The sequence below is a fragment of the Salvelinus sp. IW2-2015 genome, linkage group LG2 (genome assembly GCF_002910315.2).
Source record: "Salvelinus sp. IW2-2015 linkage group LG2, ASM291031v2, whole genome shotgun sequence".
NCBI classification, from domain to species: domain Eukaryota; kingdom Metazoa; phylum Chordata; class Actinopteri; order Salmoniformes; family Salmonidae; genus Salvelinus; species Salvelinus sp. IW2-2015.
Window position 1 is genome coordinate 35,097,140 of NC_036839.1, and position 16,592 is coordinate 35,113,731.

Genomic DNA, 16,592 nt, shown 5'->3' on the forward strand with positions numbered 1-16,592 from the left:
GGAGAAGGCATACAGGTCAGCAGCATGTCTGTGTGGAGCGGGTATAGAACTGACACTACAAAAAGCCCAGGTGGCATGATGTAGATGCAAAATAACAATATTAGTGAACTATAAATGCCTGATTTGAGTCAAACTACTGCAAAAGACTGCGGAAGAGTTTGAATTACCCAGTTGACTAATTAAGCATTCTAGGTTAAATCATTTAAAGGGGAATGGAAACACTTTAGGAAGTAAATCTAAGCAAAGAGATGTATTCAATCCACTAATACTAAACATGTGTATTTAACATAAAAACATCTCTATATATATTTAGTATTTTGATCGTCGACAAAGTTATTTTAGCAATGGTGAGCGCCATTTTAAATTGCCTTAGTAATGACTGATGCCACTACGTTGCTGGCAGGAATCAGCAAATTGTCTGTGGTATTGAGTTTTCACGCGGAGAGTGGATCGAAGAGAGTGAAGTAAGGTGCGGACAACAAGTAGTAACTCCAACATGAACTGTATAGCGCCATGTTGTAGGAATTTGCTCCAAATAATCCCTCAGTAAGCTACCATCAGCTGCCCGAGGACCCACAACTTTTGAAGAAGTGGCTCCATATCCTGAAGAGGAAGGACATGTCAGCTCGAGCTAGCAGGATCTGCAGACAGCACATCGCGGATGAAGGGCACTTTCGATCGGGCAACCGGTAGTTTCCGATTGGAAACGAGTCATTAGCCTACATTGAAACCCTCTGCTTGCGCCTCCATTGAGGGTTATGGTGTAGGGGTTACTGACCGACCATCATCAACATCACTGACTTCGGAGTCTAGCAAAAGCCGGACTGAACGGAGAAGACGACGTGAGTCAATGGAGAGCCTGAGGTAACGTTAACCGGTCAAGAGAGTTGCAACTCTAGTTGAAGGTAACCAGCAAATTGCGTCTGAAGTGTTTTGTGTAACACCCCCCAGCAAATAACATTAGCAAGAAACTCAACTGCAATACAGTTTCTCCTTGTAGCCCTGTTATTAGGTAGTTACTGTAGCTAGCTTCCACCTCAGATAGTATGGTAATATTTTTTTTTGACAGATTTTTTTTTTTAGAATGCTTTGTTAGCTCCACCTCATTTAGCTAGACTGAAGTTGACATAGCTTATGTTTGCTGAAAAATAAATGTCCGTGTGTGTGTGTGTTGACATAGCATACAAGACAGGTAGCTTGTTAACGCCAACTGATATATTTGGGTTCAGTCATCTTAACAAAACGTTTGTTTTCAGGATCAAACGTTTGTTTTCAGGTTGACATCTTCATCCCTGAAAAGGTTTTCATCCTGGAGGAGACTGTGCAGGAGGAGGTACATGCAAATCCATGTTAATTCTAAGGCTATTGTTAAGTTCAAGAAACAATCTGTCATCCCTGAGGCCATTTTGACCGAGGTCCAGCTAGATTGCGCTCACGACCATCAGTATACAACTGGGTCCTGCCCCTATACGCCACAGATGGAGCTAATAGAGAGTGAGATCAGTGAAGACCTTAACTCCCTGTAAGAACTTGAGAGCTCAGACTCACAATCACAGTGCGAGCCAAGATATAAACTCAGCAAAAAAAAAGAAACACCCTCACTGTCAACTGCGTTTATTTTCTGAAAACTTAACATGTGTAAATATTTGTATGAACATAACAAGATTCAACAACTGAAACATAAACTAAACAAGTTCCACAGGCATGTGACTAACAGAAATGGAATAATGTGTCCCTGAACAAAGGGGGGGTCAAAATCAAAAGTAACAGTCAGTATCTGGTGTGGCCACCAGCTGAATTAAGTACTGCAGTGCATCTCCTCCTCATGGACTGCACCAGATTTGCCAGTTCTTGCTGTGAGATGTTACCCCACTCTTCCACCAAGGCACTAGCAAGTTCCCGGACATTTCTGGGGGAATGGCCCTAGCCCTCACCCTCCGATCCAACAGGTCCCAGACGTGCTCAATGGGATTGAGATCCGGGCTCTTTGCTGGCCATGGCAGAACACTGACATTCCTGTCTTGCAGGAAATTACGCACAGAACGAGCAGTATGGCTGGTGGCATTGTCATGCGGGAGGGTCATGTCAGGATGAGCCTGCAGGAAGGGTACCACATGAGGAAGTAGGATATCTTCCCTGTAATGCACAGCGTTGAGATTGCCTGCAATGACAACAAGCTCAGTCCGATGATGCTGTGACACACTGCCCCAGACCATGACGGACCCTCCACCTCCAAATCGATCCCGCTCCAGAGTACAGGCCTCTGTGTAACACTCATTTCTTCGACGATAACGTGAATCCGAACGTGAGACAAAACCGCACCTCGTCAGTGAAGAGGAGTTTTTGCCAGTCCTGTCTGGTCCAGCAACGGTGGGTTTGTGCTCATAGGCGACGTTGCTGCTGATGATGTCTGGTGAGGACTTGCCTTACAACAGGCCTACAAGCCCTCAGTCCAGCCTCTCTCAGCCTATTGCGGACAGTCTGAGCACTGATGGAGGCATTGTGCATTCCTGGTGTAACTCGGGCAGTTGTTGTTGCCATCCTGTACCTGTCCCACAGGTGTGATGTTCGGATGTACCGATCCTGTGCAGGTGTTGTTACACGTGGTCTACCACTGCGATGATGATCAGCAGTCCGTCCTGTCTCCCTGTAGCGCTGTCTTAGGTGTCTCACAGTACGGACATTGCAATATATTGCCCTGGCCACATCTGCAGTCCTCATGCCTCCTTGCAGCATGCCTAAGGCATGTTCACGCAGATGAGCAGGGACCCTGGGCATCTTTCTTTTGGTGTTTTCAGAGTCAGTAGAAAGGCCTCTTTAGTGTCATAAGTTTTAATTACTGTGACCTTTAATTGCCTACCGTCTGTAAGCTGTTAGTGTCTTATTGACCGTTCCACAGGTGCATGTTCATTAATTGTTTATGGTTCATTGAACAAGCATGGTTAAAAGGTTTAAACCCTTTAAAATGAAGATCTGTGAAGTTATTTGTATTTTTACAAATTATCTTTGAAAGACAGGGTCCTGAAAAAGGGACGTTTCTTTTTTTGCTGAGTTTACTATCGAAGAGTGTGTGCAAGATCTGAAATACATAGTCATTGATAGCAAGCTGAAGGAGTTGTTCAATGTCTGCCATGAGCCAGGATGTCGAGCAGTTGTCATAAATCAAAATAAATGGTTTTGCCATCACCATGGAGACAGTGTGGTGTGGGCCACTAGTGGTGCCATTAGCGGTCTTCCTTACTGGCAGCTCCCACTCCATATTTGTAGAGTCATGTCACCTCCTCAGCCTGGGGTCCATGACGCTGCGACAGTTGGCAAAACAACAGCGCATCTACATTGTGCCAGAGGTTAACCACATGTGGACCCAGCACACAGAGACCATTCTGTCTACAATTGGTGACAGTCCACTGATCGTATCTGGAGACGGCCTGGCTATTCACACGTGCATTGTGCCTCCTTTGGCTCTAACACYATCCTGGACACTGCTTCCCACCTGAYCCTCGCCCAGGAGACATGTAACCGAAGTGAAGAACAGCTACTGGTTGGAGAKGGAGGGATTAGAGAGAGGCCTGCAACACATTGAAGTAAGCTATAGCCTAACCTATATTTTGTAGCTGGCCTAAGGGTTGTAAGTATGTATTTGGTGGAAATATGAAGAGGATGTAGGTACCTTCAGGATAATAATAAAACCATTATTACTAACAGGCCCGTGGGTACAGTATTGAAACTCTGGCCACTGACAGGCATCCAAGTGTGAGGGTGCACTTGAGGGACTCACATGCTGATATCTGGCATGAGTATGAACTGTGACACCTGGCCATCGGGAAGCCAGAGGTACTGTCATATGTTTTATAGTAAAATCAGAACCTTGATTTGTGTAACATATCTGGCTCTAGGACCATCCCAGTGGACTCTCCTGAGTGCCCAAAGAGAGAGAGTAGCAGTCACTTGGGGAGCGGGCTGGTGTTCYAAAAATGGAGGAGGTGCAGGCCATTAAACAACGAATTCAAAGAKACACACACATCCATAAAGGGAATCGGAGTGGATTTCAACCTGTTTCAACGAGTGTRCTACCTTGTCCCTGACCTGCTGTCTCAACCTATGAAGGCTCAGCTATGAAAAGCCAACTGAGATTTGTTCCTGAGGTGTTGAACCCTCTATAACCACTGAGGTTATTATTTTGACGCAAAAAGGGCTTTGTAAAATACATTTGATTGTTTGCTGTGCTGCATATTCACTGAGTGATGTGACATTGTTGTAGTATCTAACATTGGTGTGTATTTAATCTGCAACACCTTAAAGTGGCTATCAATAGTAGAAACAATAAGTGTCCTCACTGCTCCTCTTTCAGTAAAAAGTTGCTGGAATGGGGCTGGAGAAATGTAACCACTCAAATTCATAGAGCTATATATGCAAGGACTAGCAATCCATGATATCAAAWTTATGGTTTTAAACCATGATTTGAGGCTGTATTGTGTTTTACAAACGGAGTAAAACAAGCTTATATTTGGGGTTCTGATCGGGTACGACAGTTGAACTAAGCTCATGAGGCATTTGTAAGTTTGAATCTTGAATCAATGGWTACTTATCATTAATTTATAAGTGCAAAAAAATGGATGTCGCCGCTGCTGATTGCCTCAAAGGCAAAGACATGCAATCACAAGCCTTTCATGTGAATCCTTTTGTTTCATTGGAACTTGTAAAAACACATTAAAAACCCTGTAATTTACTATGTATTTTTGTAATCTTGTTTCTATGATCTGTTTCAACTACCATGTAGTCAGGTCACTTTGAATRAGGGCGCCTGCTAAATGGCATATTATTAAAAGTGAATTTTGATTCTGCCAACTAGTAGTTACCATTCCAATAGATGGAAGCCAAAACTAGTTGAAGTCACTACTCTAGCAACAGGGACAAATCAAATCAAATTGTATTTGTCACATACACATGGTTAGCAGATATTAATGCGAGTGTAGCGAAATGCTTGTGCTTCTGGTTCCGACCATGTAGTAATATCTAACAAGTAATCTAACAATTTCACAACAACTACCTTATACACACAAGTGTGAAGGAATGAATCAGAATATGTACATCAAAATATATGAATGAGCAATGGCTGAACAGCATAGGCAAGATGCAGTAGATGGTATAGAGTACAGTATATACATATGAGATGAGTAATGTAGGGTATGTAAACATTACATAAAGTGGCATTGTTTAAAGTGGCTAGTGATACATTTATTACATCAATTTATTATTAAAGTGGCTAGAGATTTGAGTCAGTATGTTGGCAGCAGCAACCAGACTTTGTTTTTTTATTTGATATTGTTCTTGATTTAAGCTGCTGTGGTAACCTAAAATATTGTATTGCAATTTTATGAATGTTAGTGATGGCTGTTTAACAGTCTGATGGCCTTGAGATCGAGAGACTGAAAAACAGCTTCTGTCCCTGCTTTGATGCACCTGTACTGACCTCGCCTTCTGGATGATAGCGGGGTGAACAGGCAGTGACTCGTGTGGTTGTTGTCCTTGATGATCTTTTTGGCCTTCCTGTGACATCGGGTGGTGTAGGTGTCCTGGAGGGCAGGTAGTTTGCCCCCGGTGATGCGTTGTGCAGACCTCACTACCCTCTGGAGAGCCGTACGGTTGTGGGCAGAACAGTTGCCGTACTGCTTCACCTTCTTCACCACGCTGCAGCGCTGTCTGTGGGTGGGCCATTTCAGTTTGTCCGTGATGTGTACGCCAAGAAACTKAAAACTTTCCACCTTCTCCACTACTGTCCCGTCAATGTGGATAGGGGGCTGCTCCCTCTGCTGTTTCCTGAAGTCCACGATCATCCTCTTTGTTTTGTTGACATTGGGTGTTGAGGTTATTTTCTTGACACCACACTCGAGGGCCCTCACCTCCTCCCTGTAGGCCGTCGTTGGTAATCAAGCCTACCACTGTAGTGTCGGCTGCAAACTTGATGATTGAGTTGGAGGCGTGCATGGCCACACAGTCATGGGAGTACAGGAGAGGGCTGAGAACACACCCTTGTGGGTCCACAATGTTGAGGATCAGCGGGGTGGAGATGTTACCTACCCTCACCACCTGGGGGCGGCCCGTCAGGAAGTCCAGGACCCAGTTGCAGAGGGCGGGGTCGAGACCCAGGGTCTCGAGCTTAATGCTGAGTTTGGAGGGTGCTATGGTGTTAAATGCTGAGCTGTAGTCGATGAACAGCATTCTCACATAGGTATTCCTCTTGTCCAGATGGGTTAGGGCAGTGTGCAGTGTGATTTTTTTTTTTAAAAATTATTTTTTATTTCACCTTTATTTAACCAGGTAGGCTAGTTGAGAACAAGTTCTCATTTGCAACTGCGACCTGGCCAAGATAAAGCATAGCAGTGTGAACAGACAACACAGAGTTACACATGAGTAAACTAAACACAGTCAATTAACAGGTAGAAAAAAAAGAGAATCTATATACAATGTGTGCAAACGGCATGAGGTAGGCAATAATCGAATAATTACAATTTAGCAGATTAACACTGGAGTGATAAATCATCAGATGATCATGTGCAAGAAGAGATACTGGTGTGCAAAAGAGCAGAAAAGTAAATAAAATAAAGCAGTATGGGGGGAGTTAGGTAAATTGGGTGGGTAGTTTACAGATGGACTATGTACAGCGCAGCGATCGGTTAGTGCTCGGATAGCAGATTTTTAAAGTTGTTGAGGAGAATAAAAGTCTCCAACTTCAGAGATTTTTGCATTCGTTCCAGTCCGAGGCAGCAGAGAACTGAAGGAAAGGCGTCCAAATGAGGTTTTGGCTTTGGGATGATCAGTGAGATACACCTGCGGAGCGGTGCGCGGTGGTGTAGCCATCGTGACCAGTGAACTGAGATAAGGCGGCACTTTACCTAGCATAGCCTTGTAGATGACCTGGAGCCAGTGGGTCTGACGACGAACATGTAGCGAGGCCAGCCGACTAGGGCATACAGGTCGAGTGGTGGGTCGTATAAGGTGCTTTAGTAACAAAACGAATGGCACTGTGATAAACTGCATCCAGTTTGCTAGTAGAGTATTGGAAGCTATTTGTAGATGACATCGCCGAAGTCGAGGATCGGTAGGATAGTCAGTTTTACTAGGGTAAGTTTGGCGGCGTGAGTGAAGGAGCTTTGTTGCGGAATAGAAAGCCGATTCTTGATTTGATTTTGGATTGGAGATGTTTGATATGAGTCTGGAAGGAGAGTTTGCAGTCTAGCCAGACACCTAGGTACTTATAGATGTCCACATATTCTAGGTCGGAACCGTCCAGGGTGGTGATGCTAGTCGGGCGTGCGGTGCAGGCAGCGAACGGTTGAAAAGCATGCATTTGGTTACTAGCGTTTAAGAGCAGTTGGAGGCCACGGAAGGATGTTGTATGGCATTGAAGCTCGTTTGGAGGTTAGATAGCACAGTGTCCAAGGAAGGCCGGAAGTATATAGAATGGTGTCGTCTGCGTAGAGGTGGATCAGGGAATCGCCCGCAGCAAGAGCAACATCATTGATATACAAGAGAAAGAGTCGGCCCGAGAATTGACCTGTGGTACCCATAGAGACTGCCGAGGCCGGACAACAGCCCTCCGATTTGACACACTGAACTCTGTCTGCAAAGTGTTGGTGAACCAGGCAAGGCAGTCATTAGAAAACCGAGGCTACTGAGTCTGCCGATAAGAATATGGTGATTGACAGAGTCGAAAGCCTTGGCCAGGTCGTGAAGACGGCTGCACAGTAATGTCTTTTATCGATGGGCGTTATGATATCGTTTAGTACCTTGAGCGTGCTGAGGTCACCCGTGACCGGCTCGGAACCAGATTGCACAGCGAGAAGGTACGGTGGGATTCGAGATGGTCAGTGATCTGTTTGTTGACTTGGCTTTCGAGACCTTGAGCAGGGCAGGATGGATAAGGTCTGAACAGTTTGGGTCCAGGGTGTCTCCCCCTTTGAAAGAGGGGATGACCGCGGCAGTTTCCAATCCTTGGGGATCTCAGATGATACAAGGAGAGGTTGAACAGGCTGTAATAGGGGTGCACAATGCGCGACAGTTTCAGAAATAGGGGTCAAGATTGTCAAGCCCAGCTGATTTGTATGGGTCCAGGTTTTCCAGCTCTTTCAGAACATCTGCTATCTGGATATGGGTAAAGAAGAGCTGGGGAGGCTTGAGCGAGAGCAGCGGGGGGGCGCGGGCTGTTGGCCAAGGTTGGAGTCGCCAGGAGGAAGGCATGGCCAGCCATTGAGAAATGTTTGTTGAAATTTTCGATTATCACGGACTTATCAGTGGTGACCGTGTTACCTAGCCTCAGTGCAGTGGGCAGCTGGAGAGGGTGCTCTTGTTTTCCATGGACTTTACAGTATCCCAGAACTTTTTGGGTTGAGCTACAGGATGCAAATTCTGCTTGAAAAAGCTGGCCTTGCTTTCCTGACTGACTGCGTGTATTGGTTCCTGACTTCCCTGAACAGTTGCATATCGCGGGTCTTCATGCTATTGCAGTCGCCACAGGATGTTTTTGTGCTGGTCGAGGCAGTCAGGTTCTGGAGTGAACCAAGGCTATATTCTTGTTCTGCATTTTTTGAACGGAGCATGCTTGTCTAATATGGTGAGGAAGTAATTTTTAAAGAATGACCAGGCATCCTCAACTGACGGATGAGGTCAATATCCTTCCAGGGTACCGGCCAGGTCGATTAGAAAGGCCTGCTCGCGAGAAGTGTTTAGGGAGCGTTTGACAGTGATGAGGGTGGTGTTTGACCGCGGCCCGTGGCGGATACAGGCAATGAGGCAGTGATGCTGAGATCTTGATTGAAGACAGCAAGGTGTATTTGGAGGGAGGTTGGTCAGGATAATGTCTATTAGGGTGCCCATGTTTACGGATTTAGGGTTGTACTGGTGGGTTCCTTGATGATTTGTGTGAGATTGAGGCATCAAGCTTGGATTGTAGGACTGCCGGGGTGTTAAGCTATCCCAGTTTAGGTCACCTAACAGAACAAACTCTGAAGCTAGATGGGGAGCGATCAATTCACAGATGGTGTCCAGGCACAGCTGGGACTGAGGGGGGTCGGTAGCAGGCGCAACAGTGAGAGACTTATTTCTGGAAGATTAATTTTTAAAATATAGAAGTTCGAACTGTTTGGCATAGACCTGGAAAGTATGACAGAACTTTGCAGGCTCTCTGCAGTAGATTGCAACTCCTCCCCCTTTGGCAGTTCTATCTTGACGGAAAGTGTTATAGTTGGTGTATGGAACCCAGAATTTTTGTGGCTTCCTAAGCCAGGATTCGACACGGCAAGGATCAGGGTTGGCAGAGTGTGCTAAAGCGGTGAGTAAGGCAAACTTAGGGAGGAGCTTCTGATGTTGACATGCATGAGGCCAAGGCTTTTCGTCACAGAAGTCAAACAAATGAGGGTGACTGGGGACTGCAGGGCTGGTTTACCTCCACATCACCCGAGAACAGAGGAGTAGTAGGATGAGGGTGCGGCTAAAGGCTATCAAACTGGTCGCCTAGAGCGTTGGGACAAAGAATAAAGGAGCAGATTTATGGGCTGGTAGAATAGATCTGGGCATAATGTGAACAGGGGTATGGTGGGCACGGTACAGCGGAGGCAAGCCCAGACACTGGTGATGATAAGAGAGGTTTTATCTCTGGACATGCTGGTCAATGGTGAGGTCACCGCATGTGTGGGGGGTGGGACAAAGGAGGTATCAGAGGTACGGAGAGTGGAACTACGGGTCCATTGCAAACCAAAACAATGATAATGATAACTAGCCTGACAACAGTATGCAAGGCTATATTGATATTTGAGAGAGACATACAATAAGGCATAAGTGATTGCAGTCTTGATTGGGAGAGCTAGCTAAAACAACAGGTAAGATAACAGCAGCAATAACAGGGTGCTACTAACACAGCAACAACAGGTAAAAATGGCGACGACTAGGCAGAGAGGGTCGGATTAACTCAACACAGATCCTAGTTAAAGCACAGAGCCGACAGATAAACACAAATAAACAGAATGGAGTACCGTGAATTAATGGACAGTCAAGCAGGCATCAGCTATGTACCAAGTGATCATAGTGCCAGGGGCAGCCGTAGATGGAGCAGGGAGGCCTCCACTAAGCTAGCACGCGGCGTTAAAGTTAGTAGCCCGGGGGGTGGTCTGCTCAGACGGAGGGGGTCTGCTCAGTGGTCGTGTCGACAGAGAATCCAAGCCAGATGGCGATGGCGAAAGAGGTTGAATTGTAGAATTGTGTTTGCTACTGGTGCTAGCTTCGTGGCAGTGGCGCTAGCTGCGCTAGCTGCAAGCTAGCTGTGAGGATCAGAAGTAGTGGCTCAGGGATTACGGCAGGAATCCGGCGTTGTTGTCGAGACAGTCCGATGCTGGTAAATTGGTGAGTAATATCCAGCTAATAACAGGGCTGGTGTCTGTGCAGAAGGTAAAAGCTGCTAGCAGCGGCAAAAATGGCCAAATTAGCTTGTAGCTGATTTAGACCAGTTGTGATGGATTGGCAGGCTCTGTGTCGGCAAAAAGGTCCAGTCCAATTGGCAAAGAGGTATTGTAGCCCAAGAATTCGCTGGTAGACCTCTTCGGCTAGCCGGCAGATGGGCCTAGCTCGAGGCTAGCTCAAGGCTACTGGTGCTTGCTTCGGGACAGAGGTGTTAGCCAGTAGTAGCCACTCGGTTGCAGCTGCTAGCTGTGATGATACGGTGTAATTGTCCGAGCTTGCGTCAGGAATCCGGTGATGTGGTAGAGAAAAAGCAGTCTATATCTCTGGGTTGATATCGCGCTTGCAGACTGGCAGGTATTGGCCGAGCTGAAGCTGGCTGTGTCCGAGTTAAGGGTGAAGACCGCAGCAGTGGCTAACTGACTACTAGCTAGTTATCTGGCTAGCTTTGATTGGGGTTACGGTTCTAAAGTATAAAAAATAGCAGGTCCGTACCACATTGGTGTGGCGGAATGTAGGAATGTATATTCAGTTCCTGAAGAATGAAAGGAAATTAAAATATATACGAAATGTATACGAAAAATACGAGGACTATTTACACGGGACAAGACAAGACAAACACACGTCCGACTGCTACGCCATCTTGGATTCCGAATTGCGATTGCGATTGCATGTGGACCTATTGGGGGGGTAAGCAAATTGGAGTGGGTCTAGGGTGTCAGGTAGGGTGGAGGTGATATGGTCCTTGACTAGTCTCTCAAAGCACTTCATGATGACGGAAGTGAGTGCTTCGGGGCGATAGTCATTTAGCTCAGTTACCTTCACTTTCTTGGGAACAGGGTTAGTGCGCGTTGAAAGAAGTTTTCAAAGCAAGTTGCTGGTTATGCTTGAACCTGTTACAAGCTAACTCATATTTTTACATAAAGCACAGGCATGTCTTAAATTACAGCAGGCTAGATTTACTAAATTAACTGGTTTTATGCAAACTCAAACCCTATGTAAATGCCACTTGCTTCTGGGTATGCTGCCTTAAGAGACAACACATGCAGAGATGACACGCCATACACCTCGTCCAATTCTCCCTTGTGCCCATAGGGTGAACTGGCAATAAGACGCCAGCCAGCCTGTATGCTACGCAAACAAAATACTAAGAAAAGTTAGTCTGACACCGAAACTAAAGCCATGTATTTATGAGCACATCCCATTATTGTTTAAAATGATATTACATAAATCATGATGTTGTCTGAGATTTGAACTCTGGTCCTCTTATCAAAAGGGGACTGCGTCACCGTTGCGATAAACATTAGTTACCATTGTATGTAGACCACCTACCCACTGTTAGCTTTCAACAATTTATAGTCAAAATATGTTCAATTATTTCACTGGCATACCGGCTGCTGACTGGTCAAGTAACCTCTTTTGCCATGAAGTCCTTCTTAAAGATTAATGACACATCTAATACATCTCCATCCAGACAGCTAACTGACTGATGTAGTACAGCCACCAGGATTTTGTCATGTGTCACCACAATCTCTACAACACTATTGTGTACTCCCTAGCCTTTATCTGGTAGCAGCATCACTCATTCCAGATTGTCACCGCTACACCGACTCTCTAGCTGAGCAGCTTCAGTAGTTTTATTGGATCCCTAACTAATGTTTAAAACTTATTCTCAGACTGAGCAACTCATACGTGATTGTGCCATTTGTGGGAGTTCCAAAAATGTTTGCCAGTGATGCAACACTGCCAATACGGCGATTTAGTTGACTGGTGTTCTAAATACAAGAATTTGTCCCCTTTAATGCCACAATTGTTAAAGTGAAAACCATTAGGTTTAAGGAAAYCAATTTGTGATTTAGAGCATAAACAGCATGTACAGAGAAGAACATGACATTCCTCAAGTGTCCTTCACACACTAGCTTTGAGCATGCTGTTGGGTGGGAGGGGCATGCCCAAGTGGATTGCAACAGAATGCCAAACTCATTGGCTGTGAGCTTCTGCTGGACATCCTCTGAGCTGGAAGCCCCACCCACCATCAAAACTGTCTGAGTGGGGTGAAGGTACGCTGTATTTCACCCAGAAGCCCTTGCAGCCGTGTGCACCATGCCTCCAGCATGCTTTCGAGCCTCAGAGGGGATGTGGGGTGGAGCCAGAACCTGGAACCTAGTGCATGATGCCGTTCTATAGGGTGGCAATTAAATTATTCAATAACGCTGCTCAAGTAGATAAAACATTAATTGATATAGCCAACTGAAGTAATTGGACAATTAGCAATGGCAACCTGTAAGTCAAATACTTATAATAAAAGCAGACATCCAGTCGGGATAACAGATGAACKCAGAAGCTCATTGCAGTACAGCAGTCTACATGCTGGTAGTGTCAGCCAAGCCTAACATACCTGCAGTGGCCACAAGGTGACATTCATGTCTCCATTGGCAATGAACATAGACCCTGGGATCCAGTGGTGAAGAAGAGCATGGCTTTTCCTGTAGGGAAACGAGGTGAGACAGAGGGACAACAGAAAGGGAACCATGAAGGAGAATGGCAAAACCAACCATTTGAARTTTATTCAAGGCCCATTGCTGTACATTTCTCCTGTTTCATATTGTATAACAGCTGATGAAACAGTGTGATCAGAGTCATTCCTGATCATTGCTGGTTGACAATTCCATTTACACATGGCCTTCTAATCAGCAGGCTTTGCATTGGAGTARATGCTTGCCAGTGACATCAAACCCGGCAGTAAACTAGTTAGACTAAACAAGTTCCCCAGCCTAGTTTCCCCTCCACTGTGGTAGCAAAATTCTTGCTTGAGAAAGTTGCTAAAAAGCAATTGGTTTTTTAAACTTTTTTTTTTTWATGAAACACTAGTGCCTTAATTGTTAACCAGAAATGACAACAGACCTGCATTGGGATTTTAAGGGATTGCATACCTTACCTTTAAAATGCCCTGGCTGTAAATTGCTAAAAGACCATTGTTGCAATACTGTTAATGAGGTACTTAAACCAAATAATTTCCAGTTTAACAGCTGCATTGGGCTTTCAACAGTGATTATGGGATTGCATTCCTTACCTTGATGCCCTGGCTGTACCTATTTTCTGAGGTGTAGGCAAATCCTAGTGTGAGCACCCGGTCCATCCAGCCCTTCATGACGGCAGGACAGTGAACCAGTACATGGGGAACTGAGATGTGGGAGACACTAGTCAACCAGTACCATGAATGGGTGCATTTCAGCCACCATCCAAAAAGTAAAGCGCTGAAGGGTCTACACTTAAAATAAGTTCTAGGCTCAAGCTGATGAAGTCAATTTTCCTAAGTCACTAGACAATACTACAGCAGATCACCTGGAATATAACAACCTCCGCTTCAGAGAGTTTGGTGTTCCTCAGTGATATCAGCAGAGAGCGACCCCTTCCTCTCCATCCAGCATGCGTTTCTCCTCTCATACCACATGGTCTCTCCCTCCATCCCAGCATGGTCTCTCCTCCTACCAGCATGGTCTCTCCTCCATCCAGCATGGTCTCCTCCATCAGCATGGTCTCTCCTCCATACCAGCATGTCTCTCTCCATACCAGCATGGTCTCCTCTCCATACTGGAAGTGCTCAGCATCCTTCACCTCCCTGGTAAAGAATAACAAGAGTGAGAATAAAAAGCACTTGCCCACAGAAAAGAGTTATGACCTTATTAAGCATTTAACAGGCACTCAAGCTTACAGATTATTCACTACTGCAATTAGCAACACATGGTTCAGTTTGTTACCAGTGATGTCTTCAGCAGTAGCAGAGGCTTTAACTTCATGGCATAGAGGTCAGACACCTCCACCTTACAGCCCTGAGTAGTCAGAACTGTCTCAGCCGTTGTCTTTGGCTGCAGCGTTAATCGACCCAGTACTCTGGTGGGCGTACACCATCAGAACCTTTTATCAGCTGCAACAGAAGATCAAAAAAATGAGATGAAAATGGCACACACAAACATTTAGGACTGTTACACATCACTCACCCATTTTGTATAGTGTTGCACTAAGGATAAAGGTGGCTTGGAGAGGAAACTGACTGTGACTGAAAATTGGCTGAACTGCTGCTTTGTTAATGCTCTTTGGACCGAACATACCCTCTCACACAGCTGCCTGTCAATCAGCAATCAAGCTAATCATCTGTCAATTAATCAATCAATCTGTCATTTTCTCTCCCTCTCCCCTGGAGAAGCTCAAATGGGTTTGTGCGACTTTTAGCTGATTCCGCCAGACATTTTATAGATAAAAGATATGTAGCACATGGTTTTGAAATCTGTCCATGTTTTCTACTATAAGAGAAAACAACAGCTGATTCAAAGGGGGGTGGTGGATTTCAAAACCCTTCCATGCACTTCCATACACTACAGCTTCGTCGGCAGAAGGAGGCTATCGAGGAGAGGAGGGCACTCTTCCGTTCGCCTACTAACAAATTGACACTCTCCTCGACCACTTATCGGTTTCCAGGTCTCGGGTGAGAGGGGACAGACAAGTTCTAGGAGAGGACAGACTTTTTTCCAATTGAGGAATATCCCCCCTTATCACAGTTTTTGGACAGTGTTCCTTATTGCCTGTGAAGCATGCCAAAGCATTGTTGAAGCTATTCTGGACAATATTTTGTATCCTATGGTGCAGACAGTGTGGAACGACTGACCTTGGCCAACCAAACTATATCCCTGGGTTTTCGTATATGTGTACATGTGCAGGTGTGTGCATCTGTGTGTGAGCTTAGAGTATTTTTCATGCTTGGCATCAGGGTGTTTTGTGTGGTGTGTGTGTGTGTGGTGTGTGTGTGTGTGTGTGTGTGTTGTGTGTGGTGTGTGTGTGTGTGTGTGTGTGTGTGTGTTGTGTGTGTGTGTGTGGGTGTGTGTGTGTGTGTGTGTGTGTTCGTTATAGGTGCAGATAGGTTTCTAAAGGGATGGTATATTTTTGATAACATCCGAAGCTTAGCAGTAAACTTTCAAGGATTGTATGTAATTTATAACATGACATCTAGTGGCCTTTTTCCTCCCAGATTATCACAGGTGTCTAATTATCAGTGGCCCTGTGTGGACTTACCACATGTACAAAATATAAAACAATCTGATTTTAAAATAGAAAATATAATGACAAGGCTATAAAAGGTTATATTTAGGATAACCTATCAGCTTAGTGAACACCATATTTATTTTTCTAGCTATGTCAATCTGTCTTTGTTGTAAATGTTTTGGCACGAAAGTGGTGGCAGTTGTGAAAAAAGTAAATAGTTGGAGGAGTTGCAAAGTTAATACCATTGTTGATTATGCTTTAATCATTAATTAGGCTTTTTTCTCTTAAACCATATGGTCAATCTACTAACAACACATGGACATTATGGACACATAAAAAAGTAATAGTTTATATGAAGAAAAAAAGTGTTATTCAAGTATAAATGACCAAAGTTACCATAGTTTACCTGATAATTACCAAAATTACTGAAAATACTGGTAACTGTGGTAAATAACCTGTAGTTGTGCAACCCTATGTGCAGATGTGATTGAGTAGTTGTGCACTTTACTCTGCTGTGTTGCTCCTGTAATGTTGTTATAGGTCCCCTCTCCAGGCAGTGGTCTCTCTGCGGTTAAACTGACTCACGGGATGCGGTCTCATGAAAAGGAACTCTGACCAACACGGAAAAGACAACAAAGCCTGGGCAGGCCTACATCTGGACACACACACACTAACCCTGTTTCCATGGGGGTACTAAGGAACAACTGCTACTCATTAGCATTTGGGTATGCATGCATGTAAACACAGAATGAGCCAGAACATGAGTGAGACATATGGGTTTGGTTTGTCACGCCATTCTCTCTATCTCTATTTCTAAGTTTGCTTGACGTCAGTACAGACCTGCTTTTTTGGGGAGTCTTTTTGTGTGTGGTATGTGTGGACTGGTACAGGGCATTGCAAGATGGTAGCAGTCCAGTGTGAAGATATAGACTGAACAAAAATATWAACACAACATGCAACAATTTCAAAGATTTTACTGAGTTACAGTTCATATAAGGAACTCAGTCAATTGAAATGAATTCATTAGGCCCTAGTCTATGGATTGCACATGACTGGGAATGCAGATATGCATCTGTTGGTCACAGATACCTTTAAAAAAT

General features: G+C 44.9%; 1 long non-coding RNA gene across 1 annotated transcript; it reads right to left on the reverse strand.

Annotated features, from left to right (window-relative positions):
* Nucleotides 1-11,124: 11,124 nt before the first annotated feature.
* LOC139028658 (uncharacterized) lies at nt 11,125-13,871 on the reverse strand. The gene is made up of 4 exons (XR_011480868.1): nt 13,798-13,871; nt 13,526-13,635; nt 12,851-12,938; nt 11,125-12,633 (listed from the first exon to the last, which is right to left on the reverse strand). It is a non-coding gene; the product is annotated as an uncharacterized lncRNA (long non-coding RNA).
* Nucleotides 13,872-16,592: the final 2,721 nt, after the last annotated feature.